The following is an 18179-nucleotide window of genomic DNA, read 5'->3' as shown; positions in this document are numbered from 1 at the left end:
CAATTTGATGATTTGTTTTAGTTTTAGTCTTTGTTTTAGTTTTAGTCTTAAGTTTAGTTCGTTCTGGTGTTGGTTTTTTCTGTAACTTTCGTTATAAATATATTTAAAAAAGGCGGTAATTAATATTTTGTTTGTCTTAATTTTCTGTTTAATAATATTTGTTTTTTTATGTCAATGTAAATTTATTTGTGTGTCGTTGGCGTACGTGTCGCCATTATTTTTAGATTAAGCCAGGTCCCCACAGAAAACCAGGTTTGCCGCGGCACTATGCTGAGTGGGGATCCTTTTTGGCGTCCAAATGTTTTTTTGTCTGCATGCTTTTCTTTTTTATGTACTATGTTGTGGCGTCAAATAAATGTATTTTCTTTCTTTCTTTTCTTTCTTTCTATATTAGTTCACTGCATAACAAGCTATCATAAAATTAATTAGCAAAAAACCGAAATCCAATAAGTATTGCCTCTCGGCCTGATTCTAATTTTAATATAAGTCAAAAATTTGATCTAGATACGATATGGAACGGATCTAGATTTAATATTTGAAATTAAAATTAAAATCAGGCCTTATTTACTCGTACCGAAATATTCTTATCAAGAGTAAAATAAATTATTCTCATGCATACATCACATATAAAACAAACATTATTTGTTCAAACGAACCCTATACAAACTTGCGTTTGGGATTGAATATTAGAATCGGCCAAGTGCGCGTTCGATCCCGCGTAATGAGGGGTACATTATTTAGGTCTTTTTTAGGGTTCCGTACCCAAAGGGTAAAAACGGGACCCTATTACTAAGACTCCGCTGTCCGTCTGTCCGTCCGTCTGTCCATCTGTCTGTCTGTCACCAGGCTGTATCTCATGAACCGTGATAGCTAGACAATTGAAATTTTCACAGATGATGTATTTTCTGTTGCCGCTATAACAACAAATACTGAAAACAGAATAATATAAATATTTAAATATTTAAATGGGGCACCCATACAACAAACGTGATTTTTTTGCTGTTTTTTCCGTAATGGTATGGAACCCGTCGGGCGCGAGTCCAACTCGCACTTGGCCGGTTTTTTATACTACAGTCCCGGCCAATAATATATCCCCTTTGAGTGTTTTTGTATGAGCTTGTATAGAGTAAATAATATAGGTTAGTTTGTAGATTGCATATTTTACTAGTCATTTTATACAAATATATGATGAATACTGGAATGAAATACTCTGAATTACAAAAGGAGACTCAGCATATTACTAAAAAATCTCTACTAAAAAAAATGAAGTTGACAATACATTAAAGAAACCTCTATGAAAACACCATTACATGAGACCAATTTTTCTCATCGCTCGTACAAAGGAATACTACTAGACTACCCTAAACAGTGAGGTGGAAGTCACTCACAAATATATAAAAAAAGTTATACCGTAAAAACATGGAGTTGATATTATAGGCCGGTACTGTATATGTATACTACGTCGGTGGAAAACAAGCATACCCGCCTGATGGTAAGCGGTTACCTTAGCCTAGGAACGCCTGCAACTCCAGAGGTATTACATGCGCGTTGCCGACCCTAACCCCGCACCCTCGTTGATCTCTGGCAACCTTTGATGATCGTTTTTTAGGGTTCCGTACCCAAAGGGTAAAAACGGGACCCTATTACTAAGAATTCGCTGTCTGTTTGTCTGTCTGTCTGTTCGCCTGTCACGAGGCTGTATCAGTGTATCTCATGAACCGTTATAGCTAGACAGTTGACATTTTCACAGATGATGTACCTCTGTTGCCGTTATAATAACAAATACTAAAAACAGAATAAAATAAATATTTAAGTGGGGCTCCCATACAATAAACGTGATTTTTTTACCGTTTTTTGCGTAATGGTACGGAACCCTTCGTGCGCGAGTCAGACTCGCACTTGGCCGGTTTTTTTATTATATATATTTTATCTCTGACACCTAGAGACTTTTATTTTTATACAAATACAAATAGTTTATTTGGTTTAACATTATGATACACTTTACATAAAAGGCTGGAGTCTCCCATTAAGTATAACAATACTTGTGACGGGAGAGCCCGCTCTTCCATTAGGAAATAAGGTACTTTTACATCTCTAAACAATTTTAGTACTTGTCTGTTGTTTGTATATTTTTTATTCGTTTTTTTTTTGTGAAATTCGACATTTAGAGACTGGATACTCTAACAAAGTATCTAATACTTCATTGATTTCATATTTGTAATTTTTTTTGTAATTTTTGGTTAATTTTATTGCTTGTAAAAATTGACATGTAAAAGTGCCCCTGTGGCCTACTTGCTGAATAAATGTTTGATGTTTTAGCAAGCAAGATGGCAGACCCTCCAACGCGCACGTATACGATTTGGCAGCTGCCGAGGCGGATACGAAATACTTACAAACTTTAAAAAGAAAGAAGACGGCTTCGGGAAAGATGTGTCCCGTCGAGTTTCTTGCCGGTCCCATATTGGGATACCCTACAAATTAGGAGGGAATTAAATCTTGTCGGGTCAGAGGTGTAGGGTTAGAGCCTGCGTAGCTTTATCGCTTATATCTTTACTTGAAAATTGTTGTATTGTATAACTAGCCTTATAAACCGATTTTGCATGTACAACCAGCCTTAAAATTTAATATGGTTCATTATTTTTGTATGTGGGTATTTTTGCACATTGTAATTTTTCCTCAGTCACCCGTTGACCACGAACGCTGTAAAGGGTTCGGAACGTCGGGATGATAAATTCAATATACGCGATATAATCCGTTTTTATACTTTTATTTCACGGCTTCAAAAAGGTTGAATTATTTTGTGAGAATACAAGAGTATAAAGTATGTAGCCACTTTTATATATATTACCGTAAAATGGGGTGAGTCGGGTTTACGGGGACAGTTGGGTTATGAATGGGGAGAGAAGGTTTGAAAGGGTGGTGAGATGGGTTTTTAGGGCTACTGCTACACAAATAATGTATTCCAATTTAAAATGGAGCTATATATATCCAAAAATCTTCTAAAATCACCTTTGTATGAAAACCCATCTTATCCCAATTACGAGGGACTACGGGGTGAGGTGGTTTTACCTGTTTATCGTCAAAGTTATGAAATGGAACTACCCAAAATAAAATAAAAACTAAAATACAAACGTCCGGAACACATTCAGTTTGCATATGCAAAAATAAAATGTTATCGAGGTTTGAATGTCAGTTTTGCTCCTACTCACCCCATATTACGGTTAGTGTTTTATAACTACACGAGTTGAGAATTGCCTTTTCTGTAGGCCGAGCACATGATTGGCGCGACAGTATCTCGCCGCGATATAGACTACCCGTCTTTTACTAACTGTATGAATTAAAGAGGGACGGGTAGTCTTTGTCGCGGCGAGATACTCTCGCGCCAATCATGTGCTAGCCCGGCTGTGTATAAATTTACTGTCTATAAAATGAAACAGAATTTTGCATGGCTAAATGTAATTGGAAACTGTAATTGGTTTTCCCGAGGGGCTACAGTATGGGGTTCATCGAAAAAGGAGTGTACAGGTTTTTAAAGGGTCGCCAACGCTCATGTAATATCTCTGGTGTTACAGGTTCATAGGCTACGGTGACTGCTTATGCTTACCGTCAGGCGGGCCGTATACTTGTTTGCCACTGACGTGGTATATAAAAAACAACTAGAATTATCACCCCTGGACCAAAAACTAGAATTATCACCAGGTGGCATGCTCTTGTTTCGGAGGCCAAGATTCTCTTTGGATCACTGAGCCAAAATAGTTAGTTAGTTCAGAATTATCACCCCTAATCTTGTAACTTTGTATAGTCAGCTGTACGTAGTTACAAGATGAAACCATAACGGTTCCGTTTTGGCATTTGGTTACGGAACTCTAAAAAATGTATGTTAAATAATTGAAAATATGCCAGTCATACCGCAATTTATTATCCCCGAGGCCTTCGATAATAACGAAATTCGTGGAGTTTTCCCTGGAGAAACAATTTACCAACAAGGTTGGAAAGATTTTATGTTCATAATAAATGGAGAAAAATATATATATTCCACATATTTAAACAAGTTTACACAAAATAACAACAAAATAAACTAACATTAAAACTAAACTGTACCCAATAAATATTAAATCTTAAAGTAAACTTATAAATGCTGACCTCTATAATGACAAGTTGTGTCTTTTGTGCTCAAAAATATCCCAATATTTAAATGTTTTTTTCACACGTCCCTAGCAAAGGCGGTTGGGAGATATGCCCGAATATAAAATGTTGTTTTTATTATGTTTAATTATGATATTTATGATGAATTGTTTGTTTTGTTGCGTTTTACTTGTGTACGAAATGTTCTTTCCATGTCCTGGCGTTTGGCCTATGCTGTGAGCCGGACATCTTTTTAAAAATAAATAAATAATAAAAATAATAAATAAAAAATGCTCCCCAGGTCACCTTCATGCGTTATGGTGCCCAGAAGGCTGGCAGCGTTACTTCTTTGGATGGCCAGGCTTATCCTCAGGCCGAGGCAGCTGCCAGCCCTCCGGTAACCTGTGGTGTCAATAAGGCGCTGGGAAATTTCCTTGAAAAGGGTTTTTGCGCTGAGCCCCCACGGTCCCAGAGTTTCTGCGCCAAACGGCGCAAATATGTAGCCCTCGCCGAGGACAGCATATTTGCGCCGCTTGTTCTGTTCTGCGGTTGTAGCCGCAGCTCCTCCTCCTAGACGGAGGTCACCTGTAGGTGAGACGGCGCGAGCGTGTCAACGCAGGATAAATTGATAATATTTGTGGGTTAGGGGTTAGGGGAAGGCGGGATAATTACGAACACCTAAGGGAGTTTTGGAATAAATCAAAAGACAGTATTTGTAGGTTCACTGTAATAGCTTCTTCTGAAAGGTAAATTATCGTGCTTGAAAGTACTACAATCAACAGTATTAATTACTCTTTATTTATTCAATATAACAATAACAATACCTCTTGGTGTTCGTGTTTACCCGACACTGGTCTGGCGTGATTTCTAATATGGCGATGAGTAAAATCATGTTATCTCTCTCTAACATAGTGAAACAGGCTGCGTTCGCGATTACCCTGCGTTCGTGATTACCCGGCCTTCCCCTATCACTTCACTACATAGTATAAAACAAAGTCGCTTTCCGCTGTCTGTCCGTCCGTCTGTCCCTATGTATGCTTAGATCTTAAAAACTACGCAACGGATTTGAAAATGTCTTGATTTATGATTTAATAATAATCACTAAAAACCGTGCGGTGCAGTGCGAGTCGGATTTGGGCACGAAGGGTTCCGTACCATTACGGAAAAAACAGCAAAAAAATCACGTTTGTTGTATGGGAGCCCCATTTAAATAATTAAAAATTATTTCATTCAGACTTTCAAAAAATCCATATTTTGTTAGTGATACTTATAAACTAGGGAACCTATAAACTAAGTGTTAGTCTAATTATAACATTTACAACATTTACTATACAATTAAGAGCTAGCCATAAAAACAAAAAACAAATACCTACTTACTTACTTTATTAATTTGTACTGCCTATTACTGTGTACAGGTTTTTAAAGGGTCGGCAACGCGCGTGTAATATCTCCGGTGTTGCAGGCGCCCATAGGCTACGGTAACTGCTTATTGCCACCGACGTGGTATTAAAAAAAAAATATATATATTAGCCCAGTGCCTTAATATAGGGCAGTCGAGGCGTCCAGCTACCATCCTCAGGATGCTGTTACTGCTGCCTCTCACTCGTCTCAGCAAAGAGGCTACCCTCTTGCGTCTGATGATAGCAATGGAAGCCATCCATGTGCGCCTCGGCAAACATGCCTGACGCACTACAGCGGCGAGGCAGCTTTAGCAACATCCTGAAGATATTATTTAACTGAACACGAAGCGCGTTATAAACACGCTTCGTATGCTTCACCCATATAGACTGCATGTATAAAAAGATGTACAATATGCTTTAAAGAGTGTGAGCTTAACTTCCCTTGAACATTTTGCAAATCTACGGCATGCATGCATGCCCATGTCATGCCATTTTGCATGTTGCCCCTGATTGCTAAGGCTCTTCTTTCTCTTTCTATATCTAGGTCATCATCCAACTCCTCTGTTACTATGTGACCCAGATATTTAAACTTGCTAACTATTTTGAGAGGCACACTACTCAACATGATCATAGGTATACTTTGAGGGTTGTATTTGCGAGCTTTAAAAACCATCGTCTCACTTTTATTTGCGTTATACCTAAGACCATGCCGTAAATATATATATTATTCTGTTTTTAGCATTTCTTGTTATAGCGGCAACAGAAATATATCATCTGTGAAAATTTCAACTGTCTAGCTATCACGGTTCATGACGGTCTGGTGACAGACAGACAGACGGACGGACAGACGGACAGCGGAGTCTTAGTAATAGGATATAAGAAGAGAAGGAATAAGAGGTAAGGCGTAACTACGGGCTGTTGACTACTGCATGTAATGTCTTACGGGAGAACTCAAGACTGCCCTGAACTGGTTGCACAGCTCGTACGCCTGTTCGTTCCATCTATAACTAAGGCCCAATTTAATTTCCGACCGCGAAGTTGTCACCTATTAGCTGTGCCTAAAACGCGCACTATATCTCATGGCAAATCACCACTTGTCCGCGCTCTACAATATATCAACGCGCTCCTCGCATCAGCACCGGAATGTGATGTATTTGCAAGGAGTTGGATGGATCTGTGTAAAGAATGTATAAAGTACTGTGAGGCGATGGATAAGCGTGAATCATCTGTTTTGTATTAGTTCTTCTTTCTTACATTTGTTCTGTTGTCCTTTCTAGACTGTATCATGTACCTATATTTTGTATAAATACTTTAGTTTGTATAAATACTTTCTATTATAAATTTCTCAGTGTATTAGTTCGCTGTAATGCTGTGTAAATTTTTTGAAATTATAAAAAAAAAGGGTCCCGTTTTTACTCTTTGGGTACGGAACCCTAAAAATGAATGTTCCCAACTTTGAATTGTGGCAACAACAGGCTTTACTAACTTCCAAGAGATCAAAGAAAAGCATTCTTAATTAACCAAAAGGAACGATTGAAGTAAACAAAATAAAATTGTGAAGGAAACGCTATGTACCTAAATGAACGAGTATAGTTTATTGCTTGAGATAATTTTGTTTTTGATTAAAAACATTAAAATTCTATCCAGTTGAACAATGTGGAGCAATCAATCTTAAACATGAAAACATATTAATATTTAGTACTAGCTTTTGTCCTCGACTTCATCTGCGTGGAATTAGTAATTTGGGTACCTTATTTTTTTAAGAAATCTGCTTTTAAATCCATCCTTGTATTCACACCCAAATTTATAAATTTTCCACCCCATATTTTACACCCATAAGGGATGATTTCGGGGATAAAAAATATTCTATATCCTTCCCCACAGCTCAAACTATCCCCATACCTTTTCATCTAAATCGGTTCAGCGGTTATTGATTACCCATACAAATTTCCACCCCCCTTTTCACCCCCTTGAGGGGTGAGTTCTGAGATAAAAAGTATCCTATGTTCTTCCCCGGGACTCAAACTATCTGTACACCAAATTTCAACTTAATCGGTTTAGCGGTTTAAGCGTGAAGAGGTAGCAGATAGAGAGACATACAGACACACTTTCGCATTTTAGTATGGATTTGTACAATTAATATGACTAATAGTATTCCAACAATGTTGTACTAACTATAACGCAGCGTACTACGTAGGCGAACAACACGCGAACTCTCTGGGCAAGGGCATAAATATATATACATTCCCAAAGTTTCAAAAATATGTGTACGCTCTTACACCTTAGACAATAAAGTCGAGTTCACATGAAATAAAACTATGAAAACGGATTATATCGCGTATATTGAATTTATAATACATCCCGACGTTTCGAACCCTTTACAGCGTTCGTGGTCAACGCCACACGCGCGCGTGGTCACTGGTCAGCGTGGTGGTGGTGGTGGTTCGTGGTACAGGGTTTGTAAAGGGTTCGAAACGTCGGGATGTATTATAAATTCAATATACGCGATATAATCCGTTTTCATAGTTTTATTTCATGAGTAACTATCGCGGTAACCGAAGACAATATTTCGAGTTCACATATTTTTGAGCCATTTGTCTGGATCGATATTTTTTTCGCCTTCGACTGTACACCACCTACCTACCTGCCCGATATAAATGCCGCGTTTGTCATCAGGAAATTGAAGATAAACTTAATTTCAAAATTTGTACGTAATTGATTCAAGTTCAGCAATGTTCTAATAATGTTCTACTTCTATATCATAAAGCTTAAGTGAGTCTAATCCTCGTCGTCTAGCTAATAGTCGCTCTTATAGCTAATATCCTTATGATCTAAAATAGCTTAGATATCCACAAGGACTTACATCATTTCGTTTTCAGTAACAGGTTTATCAAATGATTCAAATCCCTTGCGAAGTTTCCGAATACAGAAGTTTTAGGGAGAAGGTCGTTTGCTTTCCGTTTTGTGACGCGATATTTCTTCGAATCCTTATCAATTTACGTAGGTACCTATATGTATTGGCGAAGGCGGGCATTTCCAAGGCTGGAATACTCTTCTAGTTGGGGTATGTGTACGGCGTCTGTAATAATGAAAAATCAAAGTTACTTCTAATTTATTTTTTAGGTATATTCTTTCGTAGCGTCAAAGATATTATAAAGCAAAAACTAAAAACTTAAATGAACGTCATATATGAAGGAAAAGTAACCAAGGCCTCCAGTGCCCAAGGCTGAAATCGAATCGAACCAGCGCCTAAAACCGCTCGGTCAATTGAGTCACAGCTGCGGCATGGGTCGAATTTTTCCCTCTTATATTATATGAAATTTCTTAAGGGCTTATGACGCCCTCTTTATGGGGCTTAGTAAGCAAGAATTTAGTTGTAATGATGCTAACCCCGATGGACTTACGTCTGAAGTAAACAACTGTTATTTATTTTCAAATAATTATATGTGTAAGTCGCGTGGCGGGATCGATGGGGTTCCAATCAGCAAAAGGCAGTGGTTGACGACATATGGTTTTTATTTTTAAACTTAGCAAATGTATACAGGGTTTGTAACAGTTATCAAAAAGGAGGTAACACTGTTCGCGTAAAGTGTAGGACCCACAAGATATTGCAGGAGCAAACACCCTATCGAACGTGACCGCCAGTTTTTAATGGCATAGGCGTAGTATCAGTGTCCGAATATCTCTAGTCAGAAAATATACAGAGTAGCTGACACTTCGCATGTGTACAACCGTGTTACCTATGGAATCTATCAAATAAACAAAAATCAAACTTAGAACTTAACTATTCTACGAAAGACAAACGCTTGCGTGTACTATCTCGACGCCACCGCCATCTAGTGAGCGGTAAGCATAATAATGTCTAATACATGCCATGAAATTACGAAAGACAAACGCTTGCGCGTTTTATCTCGACGCTAGCGCAATCTAGCGACAAATTGGGTAAACTTTCCGTGTTGGAATTGATGTTATGTTACATATGTATAATATTATAAACATTTCTTCAACCAATAACGTCACTTTTGACACTGAATGATCGGTATCGTATCGCTGTGACATCCTATAAGCATTGTTCGAATTGGGCTGATAGTCTCGGTCCTAATTTGTTCAGATAACGAGGTTCTGTAGTTAAATACTTTGTTCATTCGAGTAACGTACCTACGTCCTACCTACTTGTTAGTTAATTTACCGCAGTGTTTATATTTAGCCTCGTGTACGCTCCCAAGGGCGCAAAACGCTATTTATTGGTGCTGTAGCTTCCCAGAGCTGTTGAAATTGCTTTCACAATATAGGGCGTGAAATAAAATCCATTCAATAGTGGCTCTGTCGAATATTTACCCGTGGCAACGGGTAAATAGTCCAAATTAAAAACCTGGCCGCTTGGCTAGATGTATAAAAATCTATTTACAGTTAAAGTTTACTATAGGAGGCCAGTTCCAAACTTACATTGTGACGTCAAAATGATATATTAATGATGTCATGTCAGTCGCCTATGCGTCACGCTCGCGCCAATACATATATACGCACGATTTGCACGTGCGAGTCGTGCGACTTACGTCTTTTAGATATAATTTTGATGTCACAATCACATCACCGAAACCCGAAAACCACCCACCTACACTACACACACACACACACACACACACACACACGCACACACAACAAAAACAATCAGATTTCAAGTATTCGAAAATAGCGCAGTCGTATTTTTTTTCGGTGATGTTCGGTGGATGTCCGTGAGCTCGGCGTAGGCGAAAGCTGGCGTGATATCGCTGGACCGGCCAAAGTGGCGTGCTCTTAATTGTTTTGGAGGCCAAGAATCATTTTGGGTCATCACGCCAGCCAAGTAAATAAGTAGAGTATGGCTAATGAAAGTTGAACCTGAAAAAACGTGACAATTTCAATAAGTCTGTAGCAGGTAGGGTTTGCATGGCGGATCCGAGATGCATGGAAAGATCCGCGCATTCGGATCCAGATGCGGATAATTTCATACATTTCGGGTCCGGATTGCAAACCCTAGTAGCAGGCGGCTCTTTAATTACAAGTGCATATTTTTTATACTTTTTATGATTTCTACCATATGAAAATCATAAAATAGTTATGAAATAAAACTATGAAAACGGATTATATCGCGTATATTGAATTTATAATACATCCCGACGTTTCGAACCCTTTACAGCGTTCGTGGTCAACGGGTGACTCATGGAACCCTTCCCTGTCACCCGTTGACCACGAACGCTGTAAAGGGTTCGAAACGTCGGGATGTATTATAAATTCAATATACGCGATATAATCCGTTTTCATAGTTTTATTTCATGAGTAACTATCGCGGTAACCGAAGACAATATCATAAAATAGTTATTTACGATACAAGTGCGGAAAATAGGAAATCCGAAACGAGTGGCGATAAATTAAAACACGACCGCAGGGAGTGTTTTAAATCGACACGAGTTGCGAATTACCTATTCGCACGTGTATCGTACAACGTTTTACAGTACATATGGCCCTTTAAACTTTCGACATATGCACGAAATATGCTCATTTACGGACTAGTGCGAGAAAGTAGCACCATATGTACTGTAAAGTATAAAAGTTATGCAATCCTTGTAATCAAAGAGCCGCCTGCTACAGATTTTTTGAATTTGCCGCGTTTTTTCAGGTTCTACTTTCATTAGACAGAATCATATCACAAAAGAGCCAAGATCTACGAGTAGAAGCTCAGTTTACACATCCAATTTTAACTTCAACTGTAAGTACATTTTAAATAGATTTATAAAGTTCTCAAATTGAACACTCGCGTCTAGTTTCGCAAAGCGCTAGCGAGTTCTTTGGACTTTCTCGAGTTTTCCGATACCGGTTAACATAACTTCTCAAGAGGGAAGTGGACGACCGACCGTTTCTCCATACAAATGTAGTCCCTATTTTCCTCTCTGAATATTAACACTGTAGAAAATATTTTTACACAATTTGATGTACGTAATCCACAGCTATTAGTGTTCCGTGCAAAACTTTGTTTTGACAAACGGAAATCTTATGGGATCACTTCGGTCTTGCAAATCATTTAAATGCGTTTTTCTCAGAGACCGTTTGACATAGATACCTAAAATTTGAAACAGTTATAGCAATTACCACTACTAATATTTATTTTTTTGTTTGATTTTCTTATAGGGTTGGGAGATTTTTTTATTATAGGCAAAGATAGATATAACATAGGTTTAGAAGCGTTCTTAAATTTTAATGTATTTTTATTTCTAACCTAACAAAGTATCACCATATGTATACTGTAAAAAATATTTTTCATAGTGTCAATATCAAGAAAGAAACATGGAAACTACTAAGGGGCCCACTGACTATCAGTCCGCCGAACGATATCGGCATGTCAGTTGTTCGGAACTGTCAAGACAGGCCGATATCGTCCGGCGGACTGATAGTCAGTGGGCCCCTTAACGCTGCGCCTTACGTAAGCGAACTACTCGCGAACGCGAAGCGATGCGGCGCGGCGCGGCGGGCCCACGGCGTTCGCGTTCGCATCGAGATCGCCCACGTATATAGGTGACTTCTATAGGTATCAAACTGGTATCAAAGGATTAATTCACCCCGCGCCGCATCGCTTCGCGTTCGCGTGTTGTTCACCTACGTAGTAAAGCTTCGTTAGTTACGTTTGTATGTAGAAGCGATCGTACGCTTTCCTGTTAACAGAACTTCCTACTCAACTCGTTTATAAGTTTAGAAGTTGATACCCTTAACATAATTCCGAAATATTTTATGCCGAATTTTAGAATGTCGAATTTTAACATCCCGATTTTTAAATGCTCGACCCATCATTATTAATCAATATTCCGATTATCATAATTTTATTACGAATGATGAAAATCACGAAGGTTTAAAATTAAAATGGTCCTACTTTGCTCCAATATTTGCTCACTTTAAGGAAATTTTGAATATTTTCTTAAACTTCCTTGGCAACTAATCCCGAGAATTGGCTAGTTTTTACGAAAGCGACTGCCATCTGACCTTCCAACCCAGAGGGTAAACTATAAGTAGACTTTATTGGGATTAGTCCGGTTTCCTCACGACGTTTTCCTTCACCGAAAAGCGACTGGTTTGAACCCGCAACCTCCGGATTGAAAGTCGCACCAGCGCTTTCCTAATATTTTTTTTAAAGTGTTTATTATTAAATATTCAGACGAATTGAATATTAAGAAGAACATCTTAGGTAAATCAACTTTATGAAATATTGTTTTATATAAAACGAAGCTATGAATAAGGAGCACAAGATACCCATTATTTGGGGTATTTTTGCTCCTACCTATAGTTTACTTAGGGGTGCAAAGTTACCCCATTGTGCGCCAAAACTATTAGGCTCCGCCAAAAAAGAGGGATTAATTTTATGACTAACGTTCCGACCATAAGACATCGTCTACAAACACTCTTATCACCGAGGAAACGGCTGCCGATTCCAATATCATTCTAATATCCGTTTGATGTCAATTCACATTACAATTGGCCTGTATGTTTACCCAACGCATTTGCGAAGACTTCCGTCATAATTCGAGTCAAGTCAAGCCTCATGCGTAATATAAGTAATTTCCTGTTACTGTCTCCCCAGCGGTATCTGGGACGACCTACCGGGAATGCTTAAGATAAAATGGACCGACAAAGTTAGTAACGAAAGAGTCATGTTATTAATGAAAAAAAGGTGGAAGTCGTAACAACAATTAAAGAAAGGAAAGCTTCATATTTCGGACATATATATAGAAACGCAAAATACGACTTGTTAAAACTAATAATTGAAGGGAAGATTGAAGGGAAACGAGGACGTGGCAGAAGGAGAATATCATGGACAAGGAACATAAGAGACTGGTTAGACGTGGACAGTACAGAAAAACTAATTCGCATGACTACGGATAGAACGGCATATAGGCATAAGGTCGCCAACCTCTGGAACGGAGAAGGCACTTGAAGAAGAAGACCGGGCGGCCACCAGTTGGTCTTCGACGACATAATTCAAAAGAAACACTCATACTGTAGGTAGTGCAGGTTATCATAACAGTAGGTATCTATTTATCCAAGGACTAAATTAATTAAATGTCCAGTGGGAAACCCGAGACAAAACCTTTGAATAGGATGTTAGGAACGGAAACCTCTGCATACAATATTCACTCCTCATAATTTAACCATTAGATTTCCAAATTTCTCTCGTGTCCCTCTCAGCTTATGTAGGCTTTACAAACGTACTAATGTACATTAAGTATGCATGAATTTGGTAGGAATCATACGGAAACGAAATTTGCATTAATTATGTCAGAAGATAATGTTCACTGTAAGTAGTACTATTTCATTTCATAACACAAGCTAGCCATTCTTAGATTTCCGTGTAGTGTACAGTCTAAGGCAAAAATATCGATCCGACAAATGGCTCAAAAATATGTGAACACGACTTTATTGTGTGAGCGTACCTACAGATATATTTGAAACTTTGGGAATGTATATATATATATATATGAATGCCCTTGACTGTACCTAGTACCTACTATAAGATAAGATAAGATAAGATAATCATTGATGGTAAATACATAGTGGCCGACTCCTCCTATTAGATATGAAATACCTATGTCAGGAAACCTCGCTCTTTCAGATTACATTTTTAAAAATCTGTACCTGTAAGGGAAGTTAATGGAAAATGTACATTATAATTTAAAATTGAATTAACAAATTGATAAAATTTACAAAATCTACATTTGATTATAATTATTTATTAATTTTTTACATACTTATTCTTAATTATTTTTACGTATCTATTTTAGGCAGCATGTGAGTGCGTGCATGCTTGCGTGCTTGCGTGCGTGCGTGCGTGCGTGCGTGCGTGCGTGCGTGCGTGCGTGCGTGTTTTTATTTACGAATATTTGACATCCATTTCATCCGCTGTGTAGATATATGAAGTTTTAAGGTTGCAAAGGTTACCTATGTACAACTTAGTCACTAAGTGCGTTACAATGTGCATACAGTTCTGAAGTGGGCTATCTTCGTGGCTTAAAGTAGGTCTTTTTCTTCTTAAGAGGTACGTAGGTACTAGGTACGTTTATATACGTTTGTAATTTGTTGTGTAGGTATTAATACGGACAATTTGTCTGATTGCAGACACGTTTATAGAAACATTTACAAATTGCATTGCATAATTTCCAGGAAATTCGTGTTTGTTCGGAACGTGAGACATTTCATGGAATACTCAACAATTTCGTTCAATAAAGTTTAGCTTATCGCTCTTTGATGGAACTTCATTATGACTACACGTGTTGGCGTAAATGTCGGTGTACCTCAAAGCCAGTATTATTCTAGGGATGGTACCGTAATATCAAAGATAGATATAACTCCGTAATAGATGGATACAGTCTAAGGAAAAAACGTGCCTCGAAAATCAAGAAAATTTGATTCTCGTTCAGAGGGCGCTACTAGCTTTGGCCTACTGTCGTATAGATGGCGTTGACGGTTTCGTTTGTTATTTAACAATTTAAACGCATTTCAGTGAAAGAACATGGGTCAAAATCATAAAAATAATTAATGCAAATAAAAAAATTCATTTATCCATATTTAAATACACTTTATCGTATTTTTATAAATCTTCATTTTTAGTTTTAAAGTGTGTCGACAGATGGCAGTGAATTTACTGGGGTTACAAAATTTACTATGACAGTACCGCTCTAGTATAAGTTACTCTATGGTAATATGTAATACCAAGAAGCAAAGTAGGTATAATATAATAAAGAGCAGCAGAGGAAGCGCTATTATCGTTTGTCGTATTACTCTCACTTTAGATTTCTTGTACTTACTAATATGGTTGGGTAGCCCAAGAAGGGATTTATGTTGTTACTCGAGCGAGATTAAGATATGAGTGATATCTTCCTATCCCGTGGAGTCTACCTTTACTTTAAGCCGTCTATGTGGCGTAGTTAATTGGTAGGGGGTTCAACAAATCGTTAAGCAGATTGTGGATTTGGTCATTTTAGTCCAAATTAATGCTATAAATAACAATATTACTAAATCTGACAATTATTTATACGTTACAATGTGAAAATCGGGCGTCAAAGATGTTTCATTCCACTTACCCGTCATCAACTACAAATATTGTAAACATTGCCTTTTTTTCAGCTTGAATAGCCTCGTGCAGATTTTTTATTATTGTAAAATTATTTATCATGCGGAAAAGTAGCTCCCGCACGCCGCTTTTATAAGATTTTACCATGGTTTCCCCGTTTCTAACAAAACATAATTTTATTTATACTATTCTGACAATACACATGCCATGTGGATGACGTTTAGTCACTAGGTTCGTTTAGGTCAGTAGGGAGAAGTAGAAACTATGAGAGATAGCGACATCTGTTCTTAGGAACCATGGCTTCGATTTTAGATTTAATAATATTCGCATTAAATTTGTTTACACAACATTTCATAGCAAAATTTGGTCCTTATACTTTCAGATCTACACGCAATTACATAAAGAATATTGACCAGGTTCGATTCCCGGTTATGTATGTTTAAAAAAGTTTTAATGTCATTATTATATCTAAAATCGAAGCCATGGTTCCTAAGAACAGATATCGCTATCTCTCATAGTTTCTGACTTCTCCCTCTGACCCATTTGGATTGATCGCCCTGTATATTTTAGTTTTTAATTGAATGACAGCTGCAGACTTTTCTTGGTTTAACTCTATCCTCTTTCAACAGATGAGGAAAAGTAAGCAGACATTTTCAATATAGGTACTTACACCTGCTGTTATTATTTTTACGATAGTTACAAACTACTTAGGTAACTATAGTTTGTCAAAGGACTGTCTCGTTTCAAACATAGACAGAGAGAATCATACTATCTTTGTCTTACACTAGTACTATACATAACATATAGCACCCAAAAGGAAAGGATGAGTATAGTTTTTTTTGTTCTTATTTACTGACAAGATTTGCTTGACCAACTATAGTAGTATCTGTTCGTAAGAACTATTATATAATCTGTGGTAGAGGTTGAAGGGTTAAGGCCGGTTAAAATCTAAATCCGTGGGCCGGTTATTGCCTCTTCAAATGTTGCCAGGTGGAGTTATTAGAAACATCTAATGTTTTTCCCGCCGAAAGCACACAGAAAACTTCTATTCAAAAGAATCGTAATATAATTTATTTTATTTTAATGTATGTATTAGGTACTTAATGTATATTTATGATGAGAGCATTAGCCTCCACCCGCAAATTTCAATAATCTTTAGAAAAAAAACCGACATTAGAAAACAGTTTTAAATGACATTTATTTTGTAAAACTAGTTTTAATCAGGGAATACGCGTTACAACTTGAAAAGGGTTTTTACTTTTACGGTAACATATAATGCAGCCAGTGTCAAGAGGGCGCTGTTGTTGTGCATGTATAGGGTGACAGTTCAGTATAGTATGAAAAAATTAGTTCCAGTGAAATTCCGCAACATGGCGCGTGATCATATATTCCTGGTCAGGCTTTACACCATGTTTTTTTATTTCCGTTAATTTCAAGGGTGCATTCCTGAACTTTTTAGTAGTAACTTTCTCAAAAACACCTGTATTCTAATTAACTCCATTTCGGAGATAATCAATAATTTAGTTTTATCTGATAAAGCCGCTACGAGCGTGTAAACTTGCCTTAGGGCCTGTTTGCATATTGATTAGTGTTAATTAGTACGAGTTTATACATTTTCTACTAAACGTAAGTACTATCTCCGAAGATCGATATTCGAAATGTCACAGTCACAGTTTTCAATTTTTAGTGTTCCGTGCAAAACTTTGTTTTAACAAACGGAACACTTAAGGGGCCCACAGACTATCAGTCCGCCGGACGATATGGGCCTGTCAGTTAGAACAAAAATTTGACAGTTCCGAACAACTGACCGGCCGATATCGTCCGGCGGACTGCTAGTCAGTGGGCCCCTTTATGGCAACTTATGGGATCACTTCGGTCTTGCAAATGAGTTAAATGTTTGGTTGAGTAATGCCCATGTTACAACAACGCTGTAACATTTAATTACTTTTTGATTAAAAAAAAGTATTTTTATTTAAATTAAGTAACTATGCCATTTAGTGTTCATAACTACCTATGTGGTGCGCGTATATATTGCACACTATTAAACGGGCTTCCCCCCCTTTTAATTTAAACTAGAAAATAATGTTGTTTGCGAGAGGAAATTACTTTGAAAACCCTTTGCGGAGAAGTTTCATCATTACTGAGCATGACGTTCATAACCAAGAACTATTTTTATCTAAAAAATATCAATCTCGCTTTAGAATCAGGGCTTTACGGTGGTGGGCGTGTATTTCATACAAAACAGTCATTTCAGAAAAAATTGTACTATTTACTTTTTTTTCGAAAAATCAGCAACTTTTGGGTTATTTAGACTCAGAATCACGAGTACTTTTGAATGAGACAAAGAAAAAAAGTGTCCCCGGTTTTTCATACAAATTTTGGGTGTCAGTTTTGTAACGGTCCATACAAAATGAATGTGAAAAATGCGTTACAAAACTAACATTGTTTTGGGGACATTTTTTTCTTCTTAAATCGATAGTACTCGTGATTCTGAGTAGAAATAACCCAAAAGTTGATGGATTTTCGAAAAAAAGTAAATGGTACACTTTTAAGTAAAA

This window comes from Cydia strobilella, chromosome 17, assembly GCF_947568885.1.
Source record: "Cydia strobilella chromosome 17, ilCydStro3.1, whole genome shotgun sequence".
Lineage (NCBI taxonomy): Eukaryota > Metazoa > Arthropoda > Insecta > Lepidoptera > Tortricidae > Cydia > Cydia strobilella.
The sequence above is the reverse complement of the archived record's forward strand: the minus strand, read 5'-3'. Positions refer to the sequence as shown.